The sequence below is a fragment of the Symsagittifera roscoffensis genome, chromosome 6, assembly GCF_963678635.1.
Source record: "Symsagittifera roscoffensis chromosome 6, txSymRosc1.1, whole genome shotgun sequence".
Classification (NCBI taxonomy): Eukaryota; Metazoa; Xenacoelomorpha; order Acoela; family Convolutidae; genus Symsagittifera; species Symsagittifera roscoffensis.
The window spans coordinates 51349129-51368185 of NC_087067.1; the positions used below are offsets into that span (position 1 = coordinate 51349129).

The 19057-nt window shown below is 33.9% G+C and overlaps 1 protein-coding gene across 10 annotated transcripts in view; it reads right to left on the reverse strand.

Moving 5' to 3' along the window:
* The window catches only part of LOC134847570 (voltage-dependent calcium channel type A subunit alpha-1-like), a 101686-nt gene extending 100481 nt beyond the window's left edge, over positions 1 to 1205 (reverse strand). For 5 of the 10 annotated variants that reach the window (XM_063864657.1, XM_063864654.1, XM_063864662.1 and 2 more), the window contains exon 1: positions 1052 to 1204. The gene's annotated coding sequence lies outside the window, so the exon portion shown is untranslated. Of the gene's footprint in view, positions 1 to 656; positions 710 to 1051 lie in introns of those variants that run through there. The other 5 variants (XR_010162860.1, XM_063864652.1, XM_063864653.1 and 2 more) reach the window with 2 other exon arrangements.
* Positions 1206 to 19057: the final 17852 nt, after the last annotated feature.

Consider the following 19057-nt stretch of genomic DNA (forward strand, 5'->3'; position numbering starts at 1 on the left):
CCCCCTTTGATACTTTTTAAGAAATCCATTTTTGGCCGACCGACCCTTAAAATTTTCTAAAGGCGCCTTCGGCGCCAATATATACTAATTTTGAGGGGGGAGCGCGCGCCGAAAAAACGCAATTTTTCGGTCAAAATTTTCCAAAAAGTGCCTAAAAACGCCTTTTTTGACCTGTTTTTTCGTCAAAATTTTTCGTCAAAAAAAAAGGTCGTCAAAATTTTCGAAAATTTTTTGAAAATCCGCCCCCCCCCCTCGAGAAAATCCTAGATCCGCCCCTGTCCTTATGACATGTATTTTTTATGATATGTATTTTTTTAACTTGTGAAATTGTAATATTAGCGTCTTTTCGTGAAGCACTTTTTACAATTCTTACCTGAGTCAACCCGGGTATATTTTTGTTATCAGAAAAAATCTGATAAAGGTTTCATCCAAATAGTGGCAAGATTAAATAAAGCTTGAGGAATATTATTCAGTCTCAAAACATAAACAGCAGATAGTCCTAACACGGCGTCAAATACAGTAATACTGAATGATCAATGAAGTTTGAAACAGACACGAGTTTCAAATGACGTGCTTTAAAAAAGTCTCTTTATATATAATATAACTTTAATTGTAAATCAGGTGCGGAGTATATTTTCCAAAAAGGGAATACTTACTTTAAGGGATTTTCACTCGACAACTTCAGGTATTTTTAGTTGCGCTGATGATAGAAGTAAATGGACCTGCTTACGGAAATGGAGTTAGATCAGATGACAGTTATGGATGTATAAAGTTAGCAGCTTCCTCATATAGTCCCCAATTTCATTTGATTTTGATTTATATCGAGGTAAAATTTTGCCTCAGCTCATTGTAGAAAGACAAAATCATCCTGAATTATTTTCAAAAAAAACTATTTGATTGGGTGCGAAAAATGGGTTCATGCACGAATTTTTAAAGTTGCGCCAGAAATTGAGTGAAAAATTGGACCAAAATTAAACTTGGATGCTGGGCAAAAAGTGGGTTTGAGAAAAAATGAAATGAGAAACACAAGTCTTACATTGAGCGAGTTTACCTGTTTGTATATTATTGTTTATTTCCCACACCGGATAGAAGGAGGAAGATAGTTTATTTTTCATAAGTATGAGGAAATGGAACCAAATGTAAAATACTGTGTTTGGTAGGCGGGAGGCGCGTTTTTGGCTTCCATTATTCACAGAAGCATTAAAAGATAAAGAAGCAGAATAAAAGAAGTATTAAGTGTAAAGAAAGGTTTCATTTGTACACCAGATTCACAGTGCCATATATTCATCCACCTTCGCTTTAAGTACTTTTCAATTGCTACACTGGTATAATATTTATACAATTCTGACCATTAAATTTCATTAAATATATCGCATAGATAGGATAACCATGCAAAATCAGGTCTAGGTGAGGTTTTTTTCTCACATAAATCCGGCAAAAAATAAAGCAGACGATTTCAAACCTGTTCAGCTATGTTATGTATCTGGCGTGGGAAACAAGCGTGAAAACAAGGAAAAATGTGTTCAGCTGAAGGATGTTCTTCTTGTTCATTTTGTTCATTTTTGTGCAGTTTTTTCTCAGGTAGCTCTTCTTTTTTGATCTTTTTTTTCGTTTCAGTTTATCAGTCGAAGCACTTTTAAAATGCAACTTTAACAGACAAAAGGCTTTTTAGACCACTCAAGATACCAAAATTGACGGATTTCAAAGCTTTCTTTTTTTGAAAATTTCAACAAAATGCTGCTTTCAAAACTGTTCTGGTGGAAAACAATAAGAAAAGACGAAGATTAAGCCTTACAAACAGTACTAAAATAGTATCTAAAAGACACATTGTTCTTCTGCATTCTTCAAAAAAAATTTTTTAATGTGGCCAAGGATCGGATATGAAAAAATTTGGTAACTTAGGACACTGGCATGAATTTGGGTGGAACTTACAACTTTTTTTCTCAATGTTGTTGTGAGAACTTGCTATGACAATTGAAAACTTCTTTATAAAACTAAAACGTAAGTGAGAATTTTATCGGATCAATTGAGCAATCCCCCCCCCCCCGTAATTACCAATTGAGCTATCAATTCCCCCCAAGCAAAAACGGCGAGGCGCTTAATAAAAGCAAGTAGGTTGCTGATGTGTTCATAGCAAGCAATCAAGTGAGCAACTCAAGTTCGTTTTATATGAATATCGAGAAAAGTTTTGAACGACTAAAAAATCGAAATTTATATAGTTTTTTTTGCAATTTTTGTTTGGGCGACCATTGCCTCTCATAGAGGACCAGGGTTGGTGCTATACCTTTGTATCTGCATACCAAAATATGCTTTTCATTCATTTAGGGCAAAAAAGTCGCTTTATGCGCCTCAGTTTTATTGATACTTTTTTCACTCTGAATGTAATTTTTGAGCTTTGATATTGTAAAATTTTGCATTCTATATTCGTTGGAGAGCCTGGTTCAAGATTTCATATCATCCAAGTTTTTTTCAAGTGGTTCTTAAAAAGTCTCAAGTACCTACTGAGCTATTTCCCCCCACGCAAGTATGGGGGGGGGGGGAGATTGCTGAATTGATCCATTTTATACCTTGCTTTTTAGACACCCACTCAAAAGGAAACTGTGACGGAAAACTGTACTACTTTTGAGCTGGAGGCCCAATCGCTGAATAAATCGGAAAGGTCCTGCATGTTAAAAAAATATTTATATTTCTTCAGTCAAAATTATGGGTGATGAAATAAATCAGGGGCTTCAGAAGGATGATTTTAATTTGACAAAGCGAGTTACCGAAGCGAGTTCACTTAACAAAACATCTGCCTAATGTTTGATCTTAATAAAGTCAAACACTAGGCAGATCTAGGGCTTTTTGCTTGAAGGAACGGTACTCAAACGTTTTTTGAAGAATTTTTTGATGTTTTTCAAAATACCAAAAAGATATTTTTAAAATCTCTAATGTTGGTAAGTTTCTGCGCCGCATTCAAATTTTTCAAAATAATATCCCCAAAAAAGACATTTTGAGCTTTTTTTGGACTTTCAAAGAAAGTGACTGAATACTTGAGCTCGAAAAGATTTTTTTTTTCATACCATTTTCAACTTTTCACAAACCATTTTTGAACAGAAACTTTTATACCATCCGAACACCACTGATGTCCTAGAATCAAAAAATACCTGTTGGCCGTTTTCGACGCGTAATGAGTATTTTGCAAATTTGTCTAATATGCGACAATTAATTCGCGATAACTTTCGTGCTTTTAACGCGAAAGTGCCCGAAATGATGCTAATCAATTATAATGGATTTTCCTGGTCTGTCTCCATAAAATTCTAAAATAATTGATTATAAAGGATTAATAATCGATTGTAAAAACAAAATAGAAATCAATTTCATCCATTAAAATCAATTATATTGAATTAGAAAGGATTATAACGGATTATATTAGGTTATAAAAATTAGAGTTTAAAAATATTTTATGAAGATGAGCCTGAAGTTTCCTAAATCTTGAATTCAATTATTCAAAGCTTGAACGTTGCAATTGCTAAGTCTTACAATTGCTAGAGCAAAAAAATTGTATTGTTTTCTACTTATGCTTTTCTTTATACTTACTACTAACTCCCAACATTCTTACTTTCTTCAGCTACCACCCCTCCCCTTCCACACAGTTTACCCCTTAGTTACAGTTCTCGTAAAAACACGTTAAAAAACCCTACGCGTACATCCTACCCCCTAAAACGCACTCACACTTGGGGGTAGGTTGATGGGTGGAGTAGGTGGGGTAGGTGGGGATAGGTGGGGATAGGTGGGGGGTTAATTGGGGTAGGTAGTATGGGGGGAGGTAGAAGGGGGGTAGGTGGTGGGCATATGGGGTTAGTAGGTGGGGGTACATGGGGTTAGTAGGTGGGGGGTATATGGGGTTAGTAGATGAGGCGGGGTTGGGGTAGGTGGGGGTGGGGTGATAGGTGGCGGGGAGGCAGGTGGTGGTGAGGTACGTGGTGGGGAGGTAAATGGCGGGGTAGGTGGGAGTGTGGTATGTGGGGGTGGGTGTTCGGGGGGGGGGGGGGGGGGACTGTTGAGGGTAGGCGAGGTGCATAAGTGGGGCGGGGATAGATGTGGGGATAAATGTAGGGGGATTGGTGTGAAATTTTTGGTGAGATTTAAAGTGTGAGTGATATGGTTTTGCAAATTTTAACTAAACGAGAGAAGGTTTCCAAATCGAGTGGTCTGTAAATAATGCTCTCTGTGAGTTGTAATGGATTTTAATTGATTTATAATGGATTTGATTTCTCTAAACACAATGGGTTATAATGGATGTTAATCAATCGCGTGGTTTCAAAGGGTAATTGTAATCGATTATAAATCAGCTTTTTGTCCACAAAAATCGATTATGATCCATGAAACTTCACTGCGGTTGGCTTTTGATTCCGCCCAAGAATCGTTCCAAATGGAATTGAGGCAACAAATTTTTTGTTATTCATACGTTACTAGACGCTCAGAGGTTTGTTTGTAATTGGCATAACGTTGGGGATTTTTGCATTAAAAATATGAAAAAAAAATTGTTTTTCTTTTTTCATTTTTTTGAAAGTTTTCTCAATTGTTTTTTAAATTGACGCTTTCAAGAAACTGCTTCAAAAACGTTGAGGGAAAGTCGGAAGATTCAAGTTTTCACCCTGATACGAAGCATTTTGTTGTTCCGACTTTCGAAGAAAGTTTTTCCAGACAAATTTCTTTTTTTAACAAACTATTTTGTCGAAACTTTAAAGATAGAAAGTTTAGCCAATATGGGATAATTAACACCGAATTTATTTCGCGCTTTCAACGCGTAAGCCATAGCAATTGTTGTTGGCATGCTATTCGGTCTATTTATTACTTTGCTATATGGGAATGTATAACTCTGTATTTTACCAAGCGTGTAAGGATGTTTTTCAGAAAAATCCTAAGAATCGTTTTTGGGAAATTTGTCCTTTTTGAAAAAATAATACGTTTTTGTAAAACACTTGCACTAGTCTCCAGAGACCTAAAAACAGTCGGAACCTTCAAGCTTTTGCCCTGATACGAGAACTCTTGTTTTACATTTATTTTACGCTCTCATTTGTTTTACATTTATTTTCAAAATTAGTATGTATTAGAGCCAAAGTCGCTCGTAGAAACGTTTTAGCGTTTTAGTTTAGTTTTCAACGCTTTCATTTAACATTCCCCTTTTAACCAGTGCCAAAAAAAAAGAAACTATGAGTGACGAGGAGTCAATCTCCTCGGTGAAGTGCTAAAAAAATGAAAAACGAGCGGCATTATTTTGACTTTGAGATCAATTTTATCGAAACAGACTATGATTAGACTCTGTTTTCAGAAGTCAGCCGTGGTACAACCCCATGATGCTGGCAGATACCAATCAACCACCCGTCAACACAGATCAGCACAAAATGATTGACGTATAATTTCAATTGAACTATGAACCAATTTATATACCAAATTACTTTCCCCTTTTAACAATTAATTAAAATCATTGAAAAAGAATTGAAATGGATTTTTCAAAAAGTTTTCGGAAATGTTGTTGAATTTTGTAGGTCGACCAAATTGAATTTTGGATTTTTTTTGCGTTGCAGACACCTTTTTGGAAAAAGCAGGCCAAGATGCGTTTTAGGCACTTTTTGGAAAATTTTGACCAAAAATCCAAAAACATATTAGCGACGAAGGCGCCTTTAGAAAAACTCTAGCGTTAGCCAGCCAAAAATGGAGGTCTGGAAATAATACCAAAGGGGGAACCTTTGAGTAGTCTGGGGGTCAAATCCCTGAGGGGAAGGCGTCCACCGATCCGCCGCCAGGGATTCGACCCACTCTAAATCAGCTCCTAGGTATATCACTTTTTATTCCCTTTCTATTTGTGCTTACGTCCTCCTTTTGAAATGCGGTTGATAGTCACAGCCTCTATTTTTGTAGCCACTGCGCTCTTCGTCCTGAATATCTGGTTTTTCACTACTATATGAAAACAGCGTGTTACTAACTGTAATCAGGTACTGCTTTTATATTCAGCTATTGGAAGATCAGATGTCACTTGTAAATACCATTTAAAAACCTCACCGCTAAACAGTACCAGATTATTACCATACAACCTCATTTTAATTATGAACCAACTTCTATAATATATAACAGGAGAGCGTCTCTCCGCCTCTTTCGCCCTGCTAACCGCCACTGCTATAAAACACAAAACACTCTACGACACGACTCATTTTTTGCTAACATGTTTTGTTGAGTTGCAGTATTCTTATCAAGTTCACTCTCCATATACCTGGGTTGACCTCCATAGTCAAAAAATGCTACTCATACAATTCCATGCATTAAGTCTATGAAAAAATACTACTCATACAAATTTCATACTTTTTGCTAAATTGGTGTCATCGAATTTTCAAAGATAATTTTTCTTGCTTCTGCATAAAATTCGGTGTATCGTACTTAATAAGAAAAGAAAAACTTTTTGTCCAAAAATGCCAATAATCACTTCCATGTATGGAAATTGCATGAGTAGCATTTTTTTGATGGCGGTAACAAAAAATTGTTTTATTATTTTGTCATAAAAATCGGTATGTCGTTGTAGAAAAAGAAAAACTTTTGTCAAAAAAATGCTAAACAGAAGTTCCATGTATGGAAATTTCATGACAAGCATTTTTTTTGATTGCGACCGAATTTTTTTTCTAATCGGCAAATCGAATTGTGTACCCAAACAAACATTTTCCAAAAAAAACTTTTGTATACAAATTTTATTTCGTTGTGTGCATAGCGTAGTCCTGAATACACAAAAAAGGCAATTTTTTTGGTTTCTCAGAATATTTTTTTTTGAAAAACGCTAAAAACTTTTGCTTATTTTGTATCTTTTTCAATCTATGCGTTAAGCATTATATAAGAGTTTGAAAATTCAAATTTTGAAATAATCATCTTTGAAAAGTTTTGCCGAAAATGAAACGTTTGATGCTTTCAGAATATTGTTTGCAAAAGAAAACTGTTATACATTTCAGGTCGCTTCCAATGCATTGTAAAAGCGAGACGATCAAACCTTTGGTGGCTCAAGTTTTGATTAAACTTTGTTTTGTGTCACTTGTGTTCAATCGCTAACACATCCCCAAAATTAAAAAATAAAATTTTGATTTTTTTTGGTTTTATGGGAAAATGCTAGGCATACAATTATCAAAATTGGAAATATTTTTTCCATACAATTTCATATAAATCCATATGTACAGTAAATAATATGAAGTTTCTATGATAAACAAATTCGCATTTATGAAGGTTCTGTGAAATTTGGTTTCAAACTTTGTTGGTCGAAGAGGTAAAGTCTCTGGAATCCAAAAAAGTACACAATTACCAAGTATGAAGTCGTATTGATAATGCACCGTTTTTAAGGGTAAGTTATTTGAGTAAGTAAACGTATATTCGGCAGAGTGACGAGCGCAAAAAAAAATTGCGATAGTTTTCGTGTGAAAATTTTTGGGTTTAACAACATCCTGTACAAATAATATGACGCAACGATACTCTCAGGAATTTTTGACTGGAGACATTCTCGGATCATTTTATATTTTGTTGCTCAGATTTAGCCAAAAAATCGGCCCGCAGCCAAGAAAGGCCAAAAATGACATTTAGGGGCATCTTTTTTTTGAAAATTGAGTCTATCAAAATTGTTTTTCGTAGATTGTTGGTAGGATTTCTCAATCCCAAACAAATGTCGTAAAAGGAGAAAGCCATCAGAAATAATGTCAACAAGAATCGAGAAAGTAACCCCCTTCTCGCCTCTGAATTTGATTTCATTTCAACGTTTTACTTTTTGCTTGCTATCAATACTTAGGTGGTTCGAAGTGGGCTTAGATTTATGAAAAAAAAAACTTCTTTTTTTTCTGAAATGACAGAATAAAATTTTTGAAAACTTGTTGAAGAGCATTCCGAGGTTCCAATTAACCCGAGTTGACCAAAAATGTTAGTCATACAATTTTCATATATAGAAAAATGCGAATCATACACTTTTCATGCAATTCCATAAGTATAGAAAATTGCATGAAAAGTCTATGATTGGTGATTTTTTTACATTTGAAAAAATTATTACTAGCATTTTCACATAAACCAAAAAAGTTGATTTTCTTTTCACTTGTGACCGAAGACAAGTGACAAAAACCATGGTTTACTCAAAACTAGTCACCAAAAGTTTGATCGCCTCATACTTACAATGCATTTGAAACAATCTGAAATGTATGAGAAGTTTTTATATAAACAAGGATAGCCAATTTCTGTGCATGTTTTTAGAAAACTACGGTTAAGAAAGCTTTTTTTTCCAAATTATTGTAGTTTTTCGGCTTGATGTGATTAACGCATCTGACGTAAAAAAATCCATAGGCATTTTAAGCAGCCATTTTAACATTTGGGCAAATTGGACAAAAAATGTTTGTAAGAAAAATGACTGAAGAACTAAAAAAATTTAAAAAAAACTTTTTTTCCAAAAATATTCAGTTTATTTTAAAATTTTTTGATTCCCAAAATGAAGCCAAGAAACTCCAAAACCTAGTTTTAAATCGTTGAAATTTACATGTAAAGTCATAAAATGGACATACTTAAGCTTGTACGCCCGCTCTCTTGCTTTATTTGCTCGAACTAAAATAAAAATTTTAAAATTTCGATCCGGTTTTTCTCGACACTGGGAAATAGTTTTGGAAATTTTTAACTTGCTTCGAAACACGACTGAAAGGGCTTTTGACATTAAAATATAAATTAGGCATTTTGAACAGCCATAAGAAAACAGGCAAATCGGGCAAAAAATTTTGTAAAAAAAATGACTAGAAATCTAAAAAAAAAAATATTTAAGATTTTAAAAAGTTTTTGATTCCCAAAATGAAGCTAAAACACTCCAAAAACTAATTTTAAATGCTTGAAATTAAGTTGTAGGGTCTTAAACTGGGCATATTTCAGCTTGTACGCCGGCTCGTTTGCTTTATTTGCTCGAATTAAGACAAAAATTTAGTCATTCAGTTTTCATACATGAAAATTATATTCATAGCTTTTTTCAACAAAAAGTTTTTGTTTTTTTTAGTACGATACACCGTATTTTATCATAAACAAGTAATTCAACAACAAGTAAATTCTTTGAAATTTCGATGTCACCATTTCAGCAAAAATATGAAATTTGCATGATTAGTATTTTTTCAAAGACTTAGCTTATGGAATTGTATGACTAGCATTTTTTGTCTATGGAGGTCAAAACTTTAAGACAATTTTCAGAAATCTGAACTAATTTTGAACCTTCAGACTGCTCAGCAGCAAGTGCTCAAAAATTCTAATCTGTCATTTCTTTAAAAAAAATAATTACTTTTCATAAATCTAAGCCCGCTTAGAACCAACAAATTTTTGATACCAAAAAAAAAAATTAAATGCGGAAATGAAATTCAAGGGCGGGAAGGGGGTCATTTTCTCGATTCTGGTTGACAGTAATTCTGATGGCTTTCCCCTTTGGTGCTTTTTACGACATTTGTTTGGGGTTGACGAATCCTACAAACAACCTACCAAAAACAATTTTGAGTTTTGATAGTCTCATTTTTCAAAAAAAAAATGCCCTCAAACGTCGTTTTCGGCCTTTCTTGGCTGTGGGCCGAACTTTTGGCGAATTTGAGCAACAAAATTTAAAATGATCGGAGAATGTCCCCAGTCAAAAATTCTTGCGAGCATCGTTGCGTCATATCATTTGTACAGGATGTTGCTAAAACCAAAAGTTTTCAAACAAAAATGTTCGCAATTTTTTTTGCGCATGTCACTGTGCTGAATACACGTTTAGTGACTCAAAAAATTTAACCCTAAAAACGGTGCAGTATCAAAACGACTTCATACTCGGTAATTGTGTATTGTTTTGGATTCCAGAGACTTTGCCTCTTTGACCAACAACGTTTGAACCCAAATTTCACAGAACTTTCATAAGTGGGAATTTGTTTATCATAGAAAGTTCATATTTTTTACTGTACATATGGAATAATATGGAATTGTATGGCAAAAAAATTTCATTTATGGGAGTTGTTTGAACAGAAATTTTGCTCACCCCGGGAACACATGTGAAAGAATGCTGTCCGTGAAATCCAGACGCGAGCGAGCAAAGTGTTGTGCTCTGTTATAAAACCAAGTTTGGCGTCGTATTTACCAAAAATTGGCAATTTATAGCAAATTTTGGCGTTAACAACTTGTCAAGTTTGAAAAAAAAAGTAAATGAAAACTCGAGTATTATCAGCTGTTTCGTGATTGAACTCTTAACTAGCTCTTCCGAAGTCACACTTTTGAAAAGTTTATAAGTCTATCAACCTACCAGTAGTCAAAACTTTTGAAAATAATTTGCTACTTGATATCATTATAGTGGCTATATTTGCCTAAGCCAGTGTTTATATGAAAGCTTTTGTGATGACATGATAATTCATCCAAATTAAAAATTAGTCAGACATATTTGATCTATCGAAAAACTGCCAATGATGATAGTGTTCTTCATTGACAGATATCTTTCTATCAAGAGCAAAATTATTGGGGGGGGGGCTTTGTACTATTTTGAGATATCCATTTTTGGCGACAGACTCTAAAATTCTTCTGAAGGCCCCTTCGGCACCAATACATACTAATTTTGAGGGGGGAGCGCGCGCCGAAAAAATGCGATTTTTTTGGTCCAAATTTTCCAAAAAGGCTTTAAAACTTTTTTTTCCAGCGTCGCAGAAAATTAGGCCAAAACAGAGACTTTTTAGTTTTTTGGGAGAGCTCGAAAAATTAATTGGATCGACCTGAAGAAAAGGTCGACAAAATTTTCAAAAAATTTTGAAAATCCGTCGCAATTTTAGAAAATCTGACACAAATCTGATATAACTATCAAAAAAGAAAACAATTGAAGCTAAAACAAAGAATAAACAAGAGTAAAATAGTCAAGTCTGATCAAAATGCTCAAATTTTCAAATTTAGACTAAATTTTTTTAATCTTAATAAAAACAGCTAAAAATCTATATTGGGTTGAACGGTTTTATATTTTGGCCCTTTCGGTTTTAAGCTTTTTGTTATGTGTTTCAAGTTTCAGCAGTGCTAAACGTGAATTAGTTCAATTTGGACTTGGATTTTGGAACTTACCAGGTAAACAACGATAAACATTTTAAATTTAACGGGCAAGAGAATTCGAACAGCGGAATAACTTAGCTTTGATTATCAATGCGGAAAAAGTAATCAAATTAACAACTATTTGAATAAGTCTTCAGGTGTTAGAAAAAAGCGAAGTAACACTACTTGTGCTATGGTCCTCAAATAAGAAGGGTATGACCAGTATCATTGAACTTTAGTTGAACTTGATAGTTATTATTAATAAACAGATGAGATGAAAAGTGAAAAGTGAAAATATAAGTGATGGCAGGTATCTTTCAAATAACCCTTATTGAGACAATGATAGTAATGTGATCACACCCCCACTCAAATTATGAAGTGAACTTGAGCTGTTGCACTCGGGGGTTCATATCAATCCCGCACCTCTTAGACTGGGAGCCCAATCTATGACTCCATATGTATCCCACGGGCCAAGTATCCGGATAACCCCCGGATAAAGGTCACGCTTCAATACACTCACACTTTAATCCCAATTTTCGCTCCTCCTGAAAAAACAGCTCCCAGAGAACATGCGTAAAAAGATATATTTTTTCTTGAAAAAATTAACCCGCTATTTTTAAATCGGATGATGCTCAAACTATCAGCATAGCCCCTCTACTCCATAAGCAAACGGTAACTGAGATCAAAATCAACCAATTGCAAGAAGAAAAGGACCTTTAATACTGGAGAGAAGCTACCTGAATATCAATATTTATATCCTTCTCTTAAAAATAAAGTGAAACTTCATTGAGGTGTAAGTAAAAAAGTGGATATTGAAAAACTGGGTGATCGAAAAAATAAGCTCAAAAGTGCAAGTAACCAAAAGTTATACACACTGTGAAAATACCAGGATAAAAATAATTGTTCCTCGAGTGATACTATTATCACTCATTGAGGAAAATGACAATTTCAATATTCTCGCTTATGGTAATCTGAACCCGGAATTTTTGGTTATCCAAGAAATTTGAGGCAAAGTCAATTCAATTCCCAGGAGACCTATTGTACAGATTTATCAATACGGATATTCTATCTTCATATTCTATTCTACTCTATCTAAAATCAATCTAATGAGAAAACGACCAAAAAAACAAAACTTAGAAATAAGATTTTCTATAAAACATATCATAACCGCACTGGAATTTAACGGGAAATAATCGATTATAATGGATTATGTTGGCAAAAAAATTTCACCCATATTATCGATTTTCATGACCCATCCAACCATGAAAATGGATTTTTAGGGGATTATAATCGATTAATTTCAAATTTTAAAATCTATTATAATCAACAATTTTGACTATTTAATCAATTTAGGCCACAAAATTTGATGAAATTCGATTTTTTTTCTGCTGAAAATTGCTTACCGCTAATTAAACTCTTGAAACATTTGGATGAGAAACTTGCATAATTTCATCAAAATGACATCAAATTGTTAAAAAATTAACGTTATGCAAAATTAGGACCCCAAAAAACATGTTCAACACTAAAAAAAACTTTAAAAAAGTTTCCCCCCACCCACACACACCAGATTTTTACCTCCCCGCTACTTCCAACCCCCCCCCCGTTTAATTGGTTTTTTCTCGAAATACGGTAGGCGAAGACCTATTTCGGGAGAGGGGAAGACCTATTTCGGGGTTAAGTGAGGGGAGAGGAGTAGTGGGCGGAGGAGGGGCATAAAGCGGGGGGGGGGGGGGGGGGAGGAGAAGGGGAGGTGGGCGAATGTCCATTTTTTATTATGGCGATGGTAAATAAATAACAGGTAAATAAATTATTAAACTGCCAAACTGAAAAAGTAAAGAAAATTAAATGTATAAAATATTAATTGAAGAATTTAAGTTTATGAAACGTAATCCGTAGCAACTGCACTGAACAAGAAGTACAACAACTCGCAAAATTAGCAAAATTCGCCAATGAAATCTTAAAAAATCTATTACAATCAATTATTTTACAATCAATTGTATATAATTATTTTAATATGAAAAAAAAGATGTTTGTAATACATTTTTAATGGATTCTAATCGATTACTTTCGTAATTTTATGAATAATGACTATAAAATGACATTATAATTAATTACTATCCATTAAAATTGAGTGCTGGTAAGTGTAGTAGTGTAGTATTTTATAAAAAATCTGTTTTAAATGGCTGTTAAAAAAATAACTTCAAATACACTTTCATCAGATTTTATATACAAATTCATCATTACGAGGCCAAACTGCGCATTTTGTGCCTTTTACGCAGGTTCCGCAACAAGGACAACCCTTTTGTTTTTCTTTTGTTCTTTCCTGGCCTTTGATTGTGCAGACAATTTTTTAAAATGTTAATAGACTTGTGTCTGGAATACAGGAACAAACAGATACAAAACTGTGCGCTTATTCAAGCACAGTTTGGGCTCGTAATGATTTGAAATTGTAAAACCAGATTTTTAACTCGTGGATACCTGTTATTACTTTTACCAAATAAAGCAAAACTCATAAAATTATACTCATAGTCTTTATAATAGAAGTAACACTTTAACTTTACCAAAAGCAATAATATACATATAATAACGCTTGTTATTAGCTGATCGCAGTTTGAAATCAGAAAAAAGAAATAACGATAAGCGAAGCGAAGTGGCTACCTGGAAAAATGAATTGGTTGGTTGAGGCGAACCACGTTACTCATTATCTTTTTCGAAACTGCGTTTCACATCCCCAAAAACTTTTAAAAAAACTTGCGTGCAAGTTTTTATTTTTTTCTTAAAGTTTCGGAAAGTCTCCTCATTGAAAAACAGTATCATTGACTCTATAAGCGACGTCCTTCAAAGTCTGGAAGACCACTCTTCAAAAAAATTGAGTTAAGCGAAAAATGAATCAAGGTTGAATAAACTACATTGGAAAAAGTGAAATGAATAATAGAGTGCACGGTGTTTGAAAGAGCTGGCGGCGACGTCTTTTTTTGAGGGTTAATTCACTCTTTTGTTGAGTTCAACCTTTTGAGACCTCCGATTAATTTTGAATACGGCGTACTATTACTAACCAGTCCCTAAATAATCCATAAAATACAGGAGCGGATACAAAAATATTTAAATTCTTAAAAAAGTTATGAGTATCGTTAAATAGTTAAAAAGTAAGAAATTTTTGCTGGCAAAAAGAATTTTAAATCCTGAGGCGGCGTTCCTCCTCCCTAAACCCGATCCTACCTAAATTGTACAAACCTGGAACATAATAAGAATGGTCGGTTGCTATGCAAGTAGCACAGAATGTTCTGACCACATTCATAAAAAATTACGCAATTATTTTTTGTTCAAATTAGTGTTGCAGTTAGAATAAAAGTTAGAATGAAAGTTTCCTGAGCTAGAACAGTTATTTTAAAACTACGGGGCGCATGGGAAGGATGTTTTATTGCATTTTTTGATTTTTGATTCAATTTTTGTTGTGAGAAAAAATTGTCATTTTGTTAAAATCTCAGCTTTTAGCTATTGGGATGCTTAGAAAATAATGAAACTAGGCCTAAAAGTTTCAAAAATTTTTTTCCTGCCCAATACTTCAAAAATTATTTTTTTTCCAAGCTATTTGTGCAAAAAAAGCAATCGATTAACGGTCGATTGATTACAATTGGTCAATCAAGCTGAAGCTTCCAAAATTTATTTGATCTGTCTCAGACTTGTTTTAACCGGCGTGACCAACAAACAAGTAAATCGGTGAGTGCAATTCTGTATGATTAAAGAAATAAGAATTTTGAAAAATTAGGGTACGTACGACTGATGTTTTGACTGTGCTCGACCTATGTTTTGACTATCTCAATTAAAATCGGTTATGTTTTGACTTTTTGCTCGACATAAAATCCCTTCTCGACCGCAGGGATTCAGTCAAAAAACTACTTTTGCTCGGTTTTCGAAGTCGGAACATAAGTGCAGCAAGCGGGTTATGAACAAAAAAATTAACACTTTTTCAAAAATCAAAAAATGTATTCCTCAATTTTGGATTTCTTTTTCTTTGAAAAATACTTGACAAGCATTTTTACGGCCAGCATTTCTCCATCCATAAAAAAATAAAACAGTTTTTTTGGCAAGCAGAAAGCTTTATAACACAAAAGGTTGTTTGAAAATCTCAAGATATGTTAGATTTTAAGATCTTTATGACATGTATTTTTTATGATATGTAATTTTTCAACTTGTGAAATTAAAATATTAGCGTTTTTTCGTGAAGCACAATTTACACTTCTTACCTGAGTCGACTCGGGTACAAAAAATCTGATAAAGGTTTTATCCAAAGAGTGGCAAGATTAAATAAAGCTTGAGGAATTTTATTCATATTAAAAAAACATGAACAGCAGATAGTCCTAACACGGCGTCAAATACAGTAAATCTGAATAATCAATGAAATTTGAAACTGACACGAGTTTCAAATGACGTGGTTTAAAAAATCTCTTTAAATATAATATAATTTTAATTGTAAATCAGGTGCGGAGTATATTTTCCAAAAAGGGAATACTTACTTTAAGGTATTTTCACTCGACAACTTCAGGTATTTTTTTTGATTGGGTGTGAAAAATGTGTTCATGCAAGAACTTTCAAAGTTGCGCCAGAAATTGAGTGAAAAATTGGACAAAGATTAAAATTGGATGCGCTGCAAAAAGTGGGTTTGAGCAAAACTGAAATGAGAAACACAAGTTTTACACAATGAGGGAGTTTACCTGTTTGTATATTATTGTTTATTTCCCGCACCGGATAGAAGGAGGAAGATAGTTTATTTTTCATAAGTATGAGGAATTGGAACCAAATTTAAAATACTGTGTTTGGTAGGCGGGAGGCGCGTTTTTGGCTTCTATTATTCACAGAAGCATTATAAGATAAAGAAGCAGAATAAAAGAAGTATTAAGTGTAAAGAAAGGTTTCATTTGTACACCAGATTCACAGTGCCATATATTCATCCACCTTCGCTTTAAGTACTTTTCAATTGCTACACTGGTATAATATTTATACAATTCTGACCATTAAATTTCATTAAATATATCGCATAGATAGGATAACCATGCAAAATCAGGTCTAGGTGAGGTTTTTTTCTCACATAAATCCGGCAAAAAATAAAGCAGACGATTTCAAACCTGTTCAGCTATGTTATGTATCTGGCGTGGGAAATAAGCGTGAAAACAAGGAAAAATGTGTTCAGCTGAAGGATGTTCTTCTTGTTCATTTTGTTCATTTTTGTGCAGTTTTTTCTCAGGTAGCTCTTCTTTTTTGATCTTTTTTTTTTCGTTTCAGTTTATCAGTCGAAGCACTTTTAAAATGCAACTTTAACAGACAAAAGGCTTTTTAGACCACTCAAGATACCAAAATTGACGGATTTCAAAGCTTTCTTTTTTTGAAAATTTCAACAAAATGCTGCTTTCAAAACTGTTCTGGTGGAAAACAATAAGAAAAGACGAAGATTAAGCCTTACAAACAGTACTAAAATAGTATCTAAAAGACACATTGTTCTTCTGCATTCTTCAAAAAAAAAAATTTTAAAGTGGCCAAGGATCGAATATGAAAAAATTTGGTAACTTAGGACACTGGCATGAATTTGGGTGGAACTTACAAATTTTTTTCTTGTTGTGAGAACTTACAAATTGTTGTGAGAACTTGCTATGACAATTGAAAACTTCTATATAAAACTAAAACGTGGGTGACAAATTTATCGGATCAATTGAGCAATCCCCCCCGTAATTACCAATTGCGCTATCAATTCCCCCCAAGCAAAAACGGCGAGACGCTTAATGAAAGCAAGTAGGTTGCTGATGTGTTCATAGCAAGCAATCAAGTGACCAACTCAAGTTCATTTTATATGAATATTGAGAAAAATTTTGAACGACTAAAAAATCAAACTTTATTAATGTTTTTGCAATTTTTGTTTGGGCGACCATTGCCTCTCATAGAGGACCAGGATTGGTGCTATAGCTTTGTATCTGTATACCAAAAAAATGCTTTTCATTCATTTAGGACAAAAAAGTCGCTTTATGTGCCTCAGTTTTATTGATACTTTTTTCACTCTGAATGTAATTTTTAAGCTTTGATATTGTAAAATTTTGCATTCCATATTCGTTGGAGAGCCTGGATCAAGAATTCATATCATTCAAGCTATTTTCAAGTGGTTCTTAACAAGTCTCAAGTACCTACTGAGCTATCTCCCCCCACGCAAGTATGGGGGGAGGAGATTGCTGAATTTATCCATTTTATACCTTGCTTTTTAGACACCCACTCAAAAGGAAACTGTGACGGAAAACTGTACTACTTCTGAGCTGGAGGCCCAATCGCTGAAAGACTCGGGAAAGGTACTGCATGTTAATAAAATATTTACATCTGTTCAGTCAAAAATATGGGCAATGGAGTAAATCAGGGGCTTCAGAAGGATGATTTTAATTTGACAAAGCGAGTTACCAAAGCGAGTTACCAAAGCGAGTTATCTTTACAAATTATCTGCCTAATGGTTGACTTTAGTAAAGTCAAACATTGGGCAGATCTAGGGCTTTTTGCTAGAAGGAACGGTACTCAAACGTTTTTTGAAGGTGTTTTTGATGTTTTTCAAAATACCAAAAAGATGTTTTCAAAATCTCTAATGTTGGCAAGTTTCTGCGCCGCATTCAAATTTTTCGAAATAATTTCCACAAAAAAGACAATTTGAGCTTTTTATTTGGACTTTCGAAGCAAGTGGCTGAATACTTGAGCTCGAAAAGATTTTTTTACATGCCGTTTTCAACTTTTCAGAAACCAATTTTGAAAAAAAATTTTTTTTATCATCTGAACACCACTGATGTCCTAGAATCAAAAAAACCTGTTGGCTGTTTTCGAAACTTAATAAAGATTTTGCCAATTTGTCTAATATGGGACAATTAATTTGCGATAAGTTTCGTGCTTTTAACGCGTAAGTGCCCGCAATGAGGTTCCGTGGATGCTAATCAATTATCATGGACTTTCATGGTCTGTCTCCACAAAATTTTAAAATAATCGACCATAAAGGATTAATAATCGATTAGAAGAAACAAAAAAGTAATCAATTTTATCCATTATAATCGATTATATTGAATTATTTAGGATTTTACGGATTATAATAGATTATAAAGGAGTATAAAAGATTTTTATGAGTATGAGCCTGGAGTTTCCTAAATCCCCGTTTTTATGAGTATGAGCCTGGAGTTTCCTAAAAGGGGGGTGTTGAGGGTAGATGAGGTGGCATAGATGGGTCGTGGATAGATGTGGGGGTAAATGGGGGGGGACTGGTGTAAACTTTTTGGTGAGATTTAAAGTGTGAGTGATATGGTTTTGCCAAATTTAACTAAATGAGAGTAGGTTTGGAAATCGAGTAGTCTGTAAGAAATGCTCTCTATGAGTTGCATTTTAATTGGTTTATAATCGAATTGATTTTTCTAAACGCAATGGGTTATAATGGATTATAAAATAGTATCTAAAAGACACATTGTTCTTCTGCTTTCTTCAAAAAAAAAAAATTTTAAAGTGGCCAAGGATCGAATATGAAAAAATTTGGTAACTTAGGACACTGGCATGAATTTGGGTGGAACTTACAAATTTTTTTCTCAATGTTGTTGTGAGAACTTGCTATGACAATTGAAAACTTATATATAAAACTAAAACGTGAGTGACAAATTTATCGGATCAATTGAGCAATCCCCCCCCCGTAATTACCAATTGAGCTATCAATTCCCCCCAAGCAAAAACGGCGAGACGCTTAATGAAAGCAAGTAGGTTGCTGATGTGTTCATAGCAAGCAATCAAGTGACCAACTCAAGTTCATTTTATATGAATATTGAGAAAAATTTTGAACGACTAAAAAATCAAAATTTATATTATTTTTTTGCAATTTTTGTTTGGGCGACCATTGCCTCTCATAGAGGACCAGGATTGGTGCTATAGTTTTGTATCTGTATACCAAAAAAATGCTTTTCATTCATTTAGGACAAAAAAGTCGCTTTATGTGTCTCAGTTT